Source organism: Eleutherodactylus coqui, chromosome 5, assembly GCF_035609145.1.
Source record: "Eleutherodactylus coqui strain aEleCoq1 chromosome 5, aEleCoq1.hap1, whole genome shotgun sequence".
NCBI classification, from domain to species: domain Eukaryota; kingdom Metazoa; phylum Chordata; class Amphibia; order Anura; family Eleutherodactylidae; genus Eleutherodactylus; species Eleutherodactylus coqui.
The window spans coordinates 179,319,942-179,333,228 of record NC_089841.1 but is presented as its reverse complement, the minus strand read 5'-3'; the positions used below and the strand labels follow the sequence as shown (position 1 = coordinate 179,333,228).

At 42.6% G+C, this 13,287-nt stretch overlaps 1 protein-coding gene across 2 annotated transcripts in view; it reads right to left on the bottom strand.

The window, feature by feature from the left end:
- Positions 1 to 12,870, bottom strand: part of DAO (D-amino acid oxidase) — a 40,763-nt gene extending 27,893 nt beyond the window's left edge. The window contains exon 1 of one of the 2 annotated variants that reach the window (XM_066603850.1): positions 12,756 to 12,870. The gene's annotated coding sequence lies outside the window, so the exon portion shown is untranslated. Of the gene's footprint in view, positions 1 to 12,561; positions 12,735 to 12,755 lie in introns of those variants that run through there. The other variant, XM_066603848.1, reaches the window with a different exon arrangement.
- Between the last annotated feature and the right edge of the window lie 417 nt (positions 12,871 to 13,287).

Below are 13,287 nucleotides of genomic sequence, written 5' to 3'. Positions count from 1 at the left end.
AAGAGCATGGCGTCAGCCATTACCAGAGACCCAACAGAGATGTTAGCGAGAGAGCCCGATAATAAAGGGGCCAAAAGATTACAGACTGTATGGAAGGAGAGGGAGTCTCCCTTCCTGTAGGGGATGTTGTTCCTGAAGAAGATGACGGCACCATGGACAGGTCATTGATGAAAGCTGCAAGAAATGTATGACTGGTCCAATGACTGTGGTGTGCACACATTAGGGATAGGGACTATGACGGACGAGCTCAGACTGAGGCTTCATTCAGACAAGCGTATATGGGCTGCAGTTTCACGCCTTCAGACGGACGTTTTTACGTCGGCCTGGAAAGATAGCTCAGGAACTATCTTTCTGACCGAAATACGGTGGCAGCTCCCATAGACTCCTAGCCTGTGGCAGCTGCCGGAGAATGTGCTGCCAGTGTGTCTGCTAAACTCCCAACCCCTTCCCTCTTTCTCTCCGCCACTTGCCGGCTGTTTGCAATCGGAGGGGGTGGGAGCTAGGTACTAAGCTCCCGCCCCACTCCCTCCCATTGCTGGCAGCCAACAAGGGGAGCACACTAGCTACCGCACCATCCCGCCCCCTTCCCTTGCCAAGAGCCAACGAGAGGGCGGAAAGGAGGCGGCAGTTTAGCAGAGCTAAACTGTCTCCCCACACCCAACGTATATGGATCCGGGCCGTATAAACAGGCGCACAAACGGCTGTAATTGATTATTCGAGCTCTGACTGATTGGCGGCCCTCAGCAAATCAGAGGCAGTGCTTCCTGGAGGCAAGGATTTTTCAATCCCCGGCCAGAAGAGATGCTGAAGACAACTGCCATGGACTGGGGAGAAGATGGGCCGAAGCTGACAGCGCTTCTTAGGTGATGCATTCTTTTTATTTTTTTCTGCAGCCAGGGCTTATTTTTGGGGTAGGGCTTATATTTCAAGCCCCACCGAAAAAAAAAATTCCTTGCAAGCCGCGTGACTTTGTAGCACCACTTGCAGCTTTGTAGCACTACAAAATCTCAGTATCACCACGAGAAACAGCAGCAATATCGCACAGACCACTGATGCAATATATTGCTGCTATTTTCTCACGCCCATATCCTGTCACCTGTGTGAAGGAGGCCTAAGGCCTCTTTAACATGGGCTACAAAATCTCGCTACAGAACGATGAATGTGAAGCCCATAGTTTCCAATGGGTTCTTTCACATGAGAGATGTTTTGTAGCCTGAAAGAACCCATTGGAAACCATGGGCTTCACAGACATGCGTTTTGTAGCGATGATTTTGTGGATTTGCCGTTTGGTGCAAATTTTGAAGCATATCTGCTGCAGTTCCATCCTTTTAATTGAAGTGCTAAAGTCTGCTGTGGATCCATGTCAAAATCCACACCAGTGGTACAGATTGTGATGCAGGTTTTGGTATGGATTTTCAAATCCACTATGTGTGAATGCACCCTTAGCTTCATTCACATTACAAATCTGCTGTGCATTTAGGTGCCGACAAACACCACACCAACATCAGCATATAACACTCGGATTTTGACACAGATTTTGCCCCCTCATTTGAAGGTGCACCATTTGCACCTGCGCTGCAAATCCGCATCATACATAGACATGCTGTAGATTTAAAATTAGCACCATGTGTCAGTTCTGCATGGGATTTTTCCACATTGCATGTACTGTAAATGAAAAGCTGGAGTGTTGGTCCCAAGGCAACACAAAGAAAATGGGAACAGAAAATGTGCGTAAATACACCAGAACTGTAGAAGAAAGGACATGGACCGCACATCCAATGTATCAATGTCTCTTTTGTACACAGAATGTACTAATAGCTTTGTAAAGGATGTGCTGTTGACAAGCAAGACCCAGATATTAAATAAAGCACTGGCCAACAAGAAAACTGGATGTTCTACTAAACACAAAGAAATGGGATGCTAACTGTACAGTAGAACATATGGGACCACACAATGGGTAGAATCCAGATGTTGACTTTAGAACTGATCATCACTCAATGTTAATATTTACTGACCCCCATACCCCACCCTCTGAAAAAATTCTCTCTGATTTGTTGCTTTTTGTTATTTCTGCCAGACTGACACCGGATACAGAATATAGCACAAGGCAAACAGAATGTGGAGTTGGCTGCACCACTAAACATCAAGGACCATGAAATAGGAGGAGATTATATGGCTGTTTTTATGAATAATGTATAGTTCCCATTTGTGTGGTGGCATTGCAAATAGCTGTCCAAGACAGCAGCTCTAGGGCTCTTTCACACGGGCTTGGTTTTAGCGCAAAATAGGTGTGTCAAAAAATTGCGGCTAAACTGCATTTAAAAATCACGTGAACGGACAATTTTTCACGCGCAGAAGACCTGAGTTTCATGCGCGTGAAAATTGTGCATTTACTGGAGCAGCGTTTACTTTAAAAAAGGGCAATTGCTCCGGGAGGAGAGAGAGATTAAGCCCAGCGGGTCTTCAGGATTTGCCCATAGCAGGAAGAGAGAGTAGGGCTATGTGGATCCCTGAGGGATATCCCCATAGTGCAGAGAGAGCGTGTGGGCCTAGAGGGTTTCTCACAAGTATTTCCCCCGCTAACCCCCACCTCCCTCTCTCGCCCCGCTATGGGGTAATCCCTTGGGGAGCGCACTGCTGGGGAGAGAGGTGGAGGGAGTCCCCCGCTGCCGCCCACTGCTGGAGGAATTCCCCACTGCTTACAGCAGGACATTTAAAACTTGCTGCCCAGAAGCACATTTTAAATGTCCCGCTGTAAACTCCAGTTACTCCCTGCGTGGATTAAGGGAATCCCCGGGAAGATGAATGGAAAATTCAGGGCTTCCTCTCATCCCCGCAGTGACTAACAGCAGTTTTCTGCGGGACATTTAAAATGAGCTTCTGGGTGTAGCGGCACTGCTGCTGTTTGGCAGAAATCCTCCTAATGACTTGTACTCCTCTTTTCGGATTGTCGGACACAGCTACACTCCAGCTCCCATAGGAGTCTATGAAGACTCCTGCACAGCATGCACCAAAGATAGGTCAGGTCCTATCTTTCCATGCACCACGGATCTTAGATGCGAGCGTTGCAGTTGCATGTACCATCTTTTTAAGGCGAGTTTTTTGCGTGTCTAAAATTTCTTCATCTGAACGCCTCTATAGAAGACCATTGGATTTTTTGATGTGCCTAATCTGCGTGAAAACGACGACCGTGTGAAAAAGCCCTTATGGTGTTTTTGGACTCATACAAGATAGCAGTTTCAAGGTAAAAGGGTTTGTTTGCCTAAGAAATCCAAGGACAAGAAGTGACCAGAAATGTGCAGGAAGTGAACACTGCTTTCCCAGCAATAAAAAGACAAACTGTACAAACTGGAAAACCCTTTAAAACACTTGCAAAATAGTGTACTGCACAGGAAGCAAGACAGTGCAATCACTGTGGAGAGGGGAGATCTGAAATAAAAACTTCAGGGTACTTTTATACAGGATGACTGTTGGGCACTTAAGCACCTGACAACCGTCCCAGCAATTATCGCTCATGTGCTTTCACACAGTAGCGGTAATTGCTCACTAAATGGAGGCTAGCAGCTGAATGAATGACTACCTGTTTAAGTCGCTTGCTTTTTAGGTGAGCTGAGTTTCCCAGTCGGATCCTTTGATTACGCAGGATGACAATTGCCTTTAATCGCTCGTTAGAGCAATTATTCAGGGGACTATCAGCCACGTATAAAAGTACCCTTAGGCCTCTTTCACATGGTCGTTGCAATTTTCGGCCGCCCCTGTCACGGCTGAAAATCACATGAACGAGAGAAAGCTGCAACCAATTTGCAGGTAAATCTTGCGTTTTCTCACCCATTCAGACGCTGCAGCCAAAATTCCAGTCAGCTGGGGAGAAAGAGTTTAGCAATACTAAACTCCCTCTCCCTCCCTTTCCTGGTTGATCAAAGCAATAGAAGCTCCCATAGAAGCCTATGGGAGCTATCGGCAAAGGAAGGAGGAGGGAGTTTAGCAGCTCGAGCTACTGGTAAAATCCCTCCCCCTCCCCTTGTCGGCAGCTCCGTAGGCTTCTATGAGAGCTGCCAGATGATCAAGACCAAAAGATAGGGCAAGACCTATCTTTTCCAGCCAACCAGAATCCACAGCATATATGCTATCTATTCCGACGGCCGATTTTATATACTGGAAAAATCACCCATCTCAACGAATGTATTGGAATCCAATGCTTTAGATGGCCCCAATTCGCAGCCGACGTTTTACCAAGCCAAAATAGCCGCAATGAAACGTTTGTGTGGATAAGGCCTTACTCTGATTGTATTTTGGTGTCCCTGGTTGCTGACTGAAACCTATGGAATTGTCACAGTCAAAAATGGTGACTAGTTAACTGCCAAGTATTTGTTATGGTGATGTCCTGACACCTCTCTATCACCAATCCTTTGTTATCATGAAAGCTAAGCTGCCACCAGAGGAGTATTCTGCCGTCAGCTACCTACGGTGTATGACCGCCATAGGGGATATTTGTACCCATACTGCACAACTATAATATATATTCCATTAACTATGCCAGGAATCTTGTTTTTATTTGCATGCCATTATTGCATACATAGATGCACACCTACATGGGAATTTCCCATGTCTAATTCTGTTTAGTGCACTTTCGTATAGTAAGTGTGGCTGGAATTACTGAAACTCTTTGGCACTATTATTTATTATTTAGTTTCTAGTTTTTCTTTTGGATTTCTCTTAGATATCCTACAAGTTTCGCACAGTCATGGTGTTATATAGTATGAAATGTTTTGCTGGCCAACCACAAATTTCAACTATTTCTTAATGATACTTTTCAGGACTTCCCTAAAAATGTCCCACATTTTCAATATGGTAAACGCTGTTTGTTTTTTTGCTATGTAAGGGTATATATATAGTTGTGCTGATAAGATCACATGACCCCCCGCAGAATTTGTAATATACTGTAGTGCTGTTTTGTTAAGAAAGCATGAGTGAGGACACAAAAGGCATTTGTTACATTTAATGTGTCAGATTAAATTATTATGCACCACAGAATAGAACAAGCATTAAACAAATATAGCCGGAAATAAAAGGCTCCTGTTCAAAAGTTTGCATTAACCCCTTGAAGATCAGGCCATTTTATGCCTTAAATGGTTTTACCGGGACTTTAATACTGATGGCCATCAATATTAGCTCAGTGGGGGGGGTCTGATCTCCGGTATCTCCACTGATCAAATGATTGAAGGGGTTGCTGCATTCAAGCAAACTCTGTCTCCTATTCATTGTTTATTAGGTATAGTTCCATCCAATTTTTAGCAGCTTTACCTGGTTTTGCAGCTTACTGCAGCTTAGTCCCACTCAAGTGAATGGGACTAAGCCACAGTGCCGTACCAGGCACAGCTGTGACCAAATGTACAAACTGACAGTGCTAGGGTCCTTCAATAGATCCTAGGCTACAAAGTATGAGTATAGATTTCTTGTGGTGCTATCAAAGGGGGATCCCCACTTTACTTTCCCCTTTTATGCTGTGGTCAGCAGCATTCAATGGGACAAACAATGGAGTTTAGAGCTTTCTCTAAACTCCATCACTAAAGCAGAACCACGGCTGTGTATTATAGCCACAGTCCTTCTACTGTTGGCACAAGTTCATTGCCCAGGCAATCATAACACTTCAGTAGTATAACGTAGGTCTTCTGCAGACTTCTGCTAGTGCCAAACTATTATGTAGCTGATCATCAAGAGGTTAAAATAAAAGTTGGATGACATACTATGCAATATACACTATTCTTTGCTTATATTGTAGTATATTGTATTATTGTGCTATTTATTTCTAATAAATGTTACGTTTATATTTGTATTTAAATCAAATATCATGCAAAGAAATGAAAAAAAGTTGAACAGAGAGCAAATTAAATAAAGTCCAGTCCATAAAGACCCGGCATACAGTACTGTTCGAGAAAATGTTGTAGGCATAGTTTAAAAATGAACAGATCAAGCTATGTTGTAATCGTACAACTATTTTGCACACCAAGAACAAGGAGAATATTAAGAGGACACAAAGTACACCAAGGCACATGACGCCACTTTTTAGTCTACAAGGTAATAACACTGTACTCTCTGCTAAGTAAGGATGCTTTGATACAAAACTGTGCCGCTGGATGTTATCTCTTAGGACTTAGTCACACAGGCGTTTTTTCATGAATGGGTGAGCGAGTGCTGCCTCTGATTGGCTAAGCGCTGTGACCAATCAGAGGCAGCTCTCAGCTGTCATTCAATAGCTGAGTGTTGCCTCTGATTGGGCACAGCGCTCAGCCAATCAGATGCAGCCCATTCTGCAGGAGGGGATTTTAAATCCCCGCCTGCTAATTACTACTGAAAGCAGTTCAGGAGAAGAGCCGCATGGATGCGGCTGAGCCCCGGCAACTGCAGAGAGGTGAGTATTGATTTTTTTTTATTTTTTACACTTTTTAAGGATGGTTTTCAGGGAAGGGCTTATATTTGAAGCCTTTCCCCAAAAATTAATACAGCGCTTGCCGGCAGCCCATTGCTTTCAATGGAGCCGGCTGTATTGCCGGATCCATTGAATTTAATGGGAGAACATCGTTCTCCTCTGCCACAGCTGTCACAGGAGAATGATCTTTAGTAAATGTTCATAATGGGGTTGGCGCTGCTGTCGTGCCATGCTCTTCTAGTAAATAATAGGAAGATGTGAAGGGGATGCGGCGCTGTGGGTGCCAACCTCTTCAATGTCAGCCATGGGTGCCAGCAGTCAGGGCACAATTAAAGGCTACGTTCATCTTAATACTGATACTATGCCTAGCTCTACTAACATTGTTAGAAATGTACACGTGACTGTCAATGTCATCACATCAGAAAATTTAAGTTTCTGTGTTAAGTCCGGAAATTCAACATGTATTAGTTTTCATATACTAATCAATGCAGAACATTGGCACATATGTTTGGTAATCTATCATTTACAAATGTAATAAGAAAGGTGCGGCGCAGTTACTATTTTATACAGTGTGATCTTGCCAAATGTACACACAGCTGTGCATTGTTTGAACAAGTTTGTCAGAGTAGGACTGGTATGCCACATCATTTTTTATTTTCACTATGTATAACCTAGTCCAGACTTGAGTTGCTCAAAAAAAGCATCACAAAACTCAAAAACTGCAAAAGGCAAATGTGCAACTACCAGTGGGAGCCATTTATCTATGTGCCCAAGGCAAAAAATACCCATAGGTAATATCCCATAAAATATAAATGCTTTATTAATCAAAAACAGACAAGAATGTCTAATTAGGTGGGTATGCTAAGAACTTGCCTAATGTGGACAGCCTATCCAGAAGCACAGGGTCCCACACCCAATACACCTAGTTTGCTTCACAAATGCAGGCACAGCCACAAACAGCAACACCTCATCCTAACAGGATATCCACCAAAGGGAGAGCATCAGGGGAGATTCCAAGGCACACGGGTAACTCAGTCACAGGATAGAAAAGCAAAGAGATAAAAAGTCCCAGTGCTCCAAGTGTAGAAACTGTCCCAAGTGTATAAAAGGACATCATTCCTTACTTCAATGTGGGGTCATGATCCATACGAGTCATCCTAATATCCAGGTTTGCCTCATGTAATAGTACCCCAAGGTCACCGGAAAGGACTCGGATTTTTTCAGCATCCAAAAAAGTATGTAACCATCTCCAGTTTATTCAGAGTATACAGAGCAAAGATAATGCAACGCGTTTCAGAGCACTTACTATGTGCTGAGTGCTGACCATTACACATATGTAAGAATTATTTTACTGATTGCTACCAATTACCTTCATTATAGTCACTGATAGTGGCAAGCACAATAGGGTCATTTACTGAATGATGGCATGACTTATAAACAAACTTTATTTCTATATATATAAATATAAAGAATCCCCAGTAATGTATCCCAAATAGGGATAAACAAGCAAAAATACAAACTGATAGGCTACCCTCACACAAGCGTTTGTAAAAATACTGCATTTTTATCCCATTTTTTCCCCCTTCCCTGTGGCATAGTAAGCGACGTTAAAAACGCATACACAGCGTTTGTAACGCACCCCATTCATTTCAGTGGGCGATGCAGGGTGACAAACACGCGCTGCAACGCTGACAATGGCATATACAGCATTTGTTTAAGTGAGCGTTAAGAGGCCCCATTGAGATAAATGGAGGCTTAGTGTAGCATTTTTAGTGGGTGTTAAAAACTCTTGTGTGAGAGAGGCCATAGAGGTGGAAAGTTTGTATTTTTGTTTATTTTTTTACCCTGTTTGTGATACATTATGGTTCAAAAAATATTTTATTCACTGCCACATTAATATCGAAGCATAGAGAATGAAAATACGATTACAATAAAGAAGTATCAACACAATAGCCATTCTGTTTTGCTATTCAGCTACCCCACATTTTAGACAGCAGTTATAATATAGATCCCCAGTACAACTTCCTTCGAAAGAACCAACCGCCTGGGGAAAATAAAGAGAAAAGGAAAAACAACAGAAACAACAGACAGAGACAGGAAAGAAAAAGAAGGAAGGGGAAAACATAGGGTGGAGTGGGGTAACGGAAGGGGATAGGGATAATCTGTCCCCATTGACCATGGTGACAGTTTGTACTCTCAGTCCTATCATTGTCTAGTACATTTAGCAAGGGGTATCTCAAGCCAATCAGGGAATAAGGGCACCATTATCCAACCAGGTGTTCAGTTCTGGGGAGGAACGGAACTGAAGCCACACTGCCCATACTGAGTAAAATTTGGTGAAACCACGCATCTCGTCCTTAGCACACAGCTCCTCCATGTATTTTAGATTGTCTAGGGACTCTAACCACATCAATCTAGTGTGGGGAGTCGTGGACTTCCATTTCCTAGGAATGATTTGTCTCATGGCTAGCAAGAAAAAGCGCAACAAGGAGCCTTTTATGTGGGACATCGAGCCCAGGATCATAAACAACAAGGCTATTTCAGGGGTAAGGTTGATAACCTGTTTGCAGACCGCTGTGTACAGAGCTCCTACCTCCTGCCAGAGTGGCTGAATTAGCGTGCAGGACCACCACAAGTGTACTAAAGTCCCTCTTTCTCTAAGGCATCTCCAGCACAGATCCGGATACTGGGGATACACTCTGGCCAACCGTTCGGGTGTTCTATACCATTGTGTCAGGATTTTATAGTTAAGTTCCTGCATCCTGCTGGATATATTTATCTTATGTGTCATGACGTAGGCCTTTTTCCATACCTCACCCGAGAGGCCCAAACCCAAGTTCCTCTCCCAAGCCAATGTTTGTGATACATTACTGAATCTGGGGATTCTTTATATTTTAAATATATACAAAGAAAGTTGTTAATTAATGCCACTATTCAGTGAATTACCTTCATTGCTGAGAAGGTTGCTGAGACATTCAGTCTTCTGATACCGGACGAACCCAAAGTCATGGGAATGGGGGAACGCTAGTTTTGCCTCCAGCTTGATGTCATATGGGACAAGAGGTGTTTGGCATTAACTCTAATTTGAACATACATAAATGGGCTGCAATCGAGACAAATCGGGTACACAGCGAGAAAATAAATACATGTAGAAATATGTGATCTCAAAATCAATTATTCTATGTCAGAATCAATCAATAAAAATCCATGTAAAAACAATGTGTAGGTTGTCTCACTTCAATTTAATTATAAAAGAATGAAATGTGCATATGATACAATGAAATACAATAGAATGAAACGAAACACAATAAAATGATTCACAACACATGCACTGCACCCCAATAAATCCAAACAAAATAATAAACTACCGAAAATACAAAAACATATAAATATACAAATATGTATGAATAGGCATAAAAGGATAATAACCAATCAATGATCCAACGCAAAAACCCAATTAGAGAGAATAAAGAAGCCGAACAGATAAATCAGTCAAGTGTGGTCATTTTGAAAGCATGAATGGTATAATTAATGACTTTTATGATAATCTTAATGATCAAAGGTCAATGTGAAGTGTGGCACAGCCTGCCAGGGAGGAGAGAAAACCAACAAAAGTATATAGTAGATTACTATTATAAAATTACTTGCAGATGGAGAATCGGGAGGACAAACAACCAGCGCACAAAGAAAACCCCATAGGGTCCTCTCACATGTGAAAGCAGCAAAGTGCTGCGATTTTACTTTTGTATTTTAGCGCACCCCATCATTGTGATGGCTGATGAGGTGCGCTAAACGGCCAAAGATAGAGCAGACAGCAGTCGAAAATCATGGGGCTGGAAAGCGCCATCCAGTGACGTGATTGAACGCGTGTCTGCGAGGCTCCATTGAACTCAATGGTAGCGTTATACCGACGGTAAAAAGCACCTGTGTGAGAGAGGCCTTAGACCTGCTTCAGAACTTCATTTAGGCCCCTAGGAATAGTATGGAGACAAAATATCCAATAGATCTCTATAGCTTGCAATCTGGGAAATTCCCCATAGTGGGATGGGGCACATTTGGGTAGCATTTTTGCTATGGAAGTGTAGAAAACGTCTAGATACACAATGGTGGACAGAGCTATCAGATATGTTTGAACAATGTTTATCGGCCTGAATCTTGAGGGCATTTATGGTAAGGCCCACATATTTAAGGCCGCATAGACATTCAAGGGAGATGGATTACATAATTGTGCCACACCTGAGAAAATCTCTCGAAGTGTAGCACATCTCTTCATTATCAATGGGGATGTTTCTTCTATTATGGCAAATATTGAAACAGCGCTTGCAGTTCCAGATTCCACATCTGATGGAGCCCTTAGTGGGGATATTAGTGATTGTTGAGGCTATAGGCAGTGGTGTTCTTTGTTGATGAGGACGGGAAGAGGCTAAATAATTTTTGGGTTTTTTTTTCCTCCTGAAGATCAGCTGAGGGATCTCTGCAATGTCTTCCCATAATAGGTCCCAATTAGAGATGAGCGAACACGTTCGGCCCCGCCCCTTTTTCGCCCGAACACCGAACTTTGCGAACACTTCAGTGTTCGGGCGAAAAAGTTCGGGGGCCGCCGTGGCAGCGCGGGGGGGTGCGGCGGGGAGTGGGGGGGGGAGAGAGAGAGAGAGGGCTCCCCCCTGTTCCCCGCTACTGCCGCCCGCGCCGCCGCGCATCTCCCCGCCCCCCGGCGGCACCCGGACCTTTACGCGCGAACACTGCAGTGTTCGGCAAAGCCGGTGTCCGGGTGCGGATGTGTCCGTAATGGACACGTTCGCTCATCTTTAGTCCCAATCTTAAGAAATAATATTTCTTAAAACAGAGTGCCCAGAGTTAAAGCCAGTCATAATGGTGATCTTCAAGAGGAACAAAACCCTTAAAAATCATTTAGCCCCTTCCTTCGGATGTGGAATCTGGAATTGCAAATGTAGTTTCAACATTTAGACAATTTCTACATCTGGAGCTCTGGGACTTTTTTTTTTTCCTTTCCTAAGAACAAAGGTGTATTTGCTTTATCACTCTGCATCCCCGGCCCCAACAAAATTCATAAAATAATTAATATCTGTACCCCAAAATGGTGCCTTTAAAAATACAACTCGTCCAACAAAAAAAACAAGTCCTCATATGGCTATATTGACAGAAAAATAAGAAAGTTATGGCTCTTGAAATGCAGAGATGAACCCCCCACCTCCCAAAATTGCCATGTCATTAAGTACCAAACTGGGCTACATCCTTAAGGAGTTAATGCTTATTTCTTCCTGCTATTTAGTAGCACTGATATATTTCATGATATTGTTTAGAGAATGCATTCACATCATAATATAATTCCCTTTCTCATGCAAGTACACATTAAGGGTATATTTACACATCACTGATTTGCTGCGGATTTTGTCACAGATTTTGGTGCAGATCTGCAGAAAATTTCACTCTTTTCATTTGAATTCAATTGGAAAGAGATTTTCCTATCTTAGCTATTAATACCCTATCCACAGATTTAGACCATAAATGTCTGATAGGTCCATTCCCACTTTGGGAAGCCTCATCTCTTATATTGAGCTCACCTCTCCATTTATTTTCAGCCTGGATGCTGCACCACCTTACCTTGCAGAGTAAGCATCAGAGTCTAATGATAGGTGGGAGTTCCAAAGATGCCCCCCATTCATATTAAACATTTATGGCATATATGTGCAATAACATGTGCCATAGCTCTCTAAAATTGGAAAATCCTAAACTCAAAATGAATCTGAACAAGTTTGTGGAGAGTGGAAAGAGAATGGAGAATCCACAGAAACCCCCATGTGAATATAGAAAAGCACAGTAAAAAGTTACTCATGTGTTAACTGTAGGAAGTTTGAAAACTTTCAGAACAGCTATTTACAGCCTTGAGAATGGTAGTAAAGTCTACTCAGCAAATATTTAAAGTAGTGTAAACCAGTCTGATTAACAATGTGTCGACAGCGGACTTTTTCCTTTAACACTAGGCACAGTATGAGTATAAGTACACGTCAGACAACCCTGGTTAACTAGTTCCTTAGGAATAGTGTTTATAAGGCTACATAGTAAACAACATAAAAGCAGAACAAAGTAATAGCCGTAGATTTACTCACTTATTTCTTCATGTTCTTTTAACAGTGACCAGAGGCCGCGCTGGCGTAAGAGTGCCAGCCACACTGCTGTCTTAGGAGGAAGTTATTGGCTGTAGAAAGAAGTCTGACAGACCGGCCAACCAATAAGATCTTCTTTGTCAACAAATGTTCTCTGTTAACTAACTCAGTGCCAAATGATTTAATATTACACTTACTGTGAGATACAGAAAAACAGTGGGCAGATCACATGTCAAAGCTTAGAAATCTCTTTGATTTACACAGCCTCACAGAGAAAATACCACGGCAGGAAGACGTCAAAGCGTTATGCAATTTTCAGGGCATGTTCAGAGAAACAAGTTATGCAAATTGATGCAGTTTCAGACTTATCATGTGATCTGGGAGCGTGATGAAAGGAGAAAACTAATCTGGGAAGATAACTTTGGCAACATCATGCCCACTGTCATTGTATTTCATGTAAAGATGTATTTAAGACACTGCCAAATGTCATTTCATCCAAGGAAGAGTTTAGAAAAGGATTTCATCCCAGGGCTACATACAGCTGGTTGGTCTTGTGTTAATAAGTAGGCGCTATACAAATAAAGATTATTATTATTATAATGCAGGAGAAACTCAACAGGATGCCACAACTATGGATTGGATTTGGAGATGATGGTTAGCATAATGAAATGTGCAAATGTACACATCAGGGGTACATTGACAGCATGTCATTATGTTGATGAGGTGCCC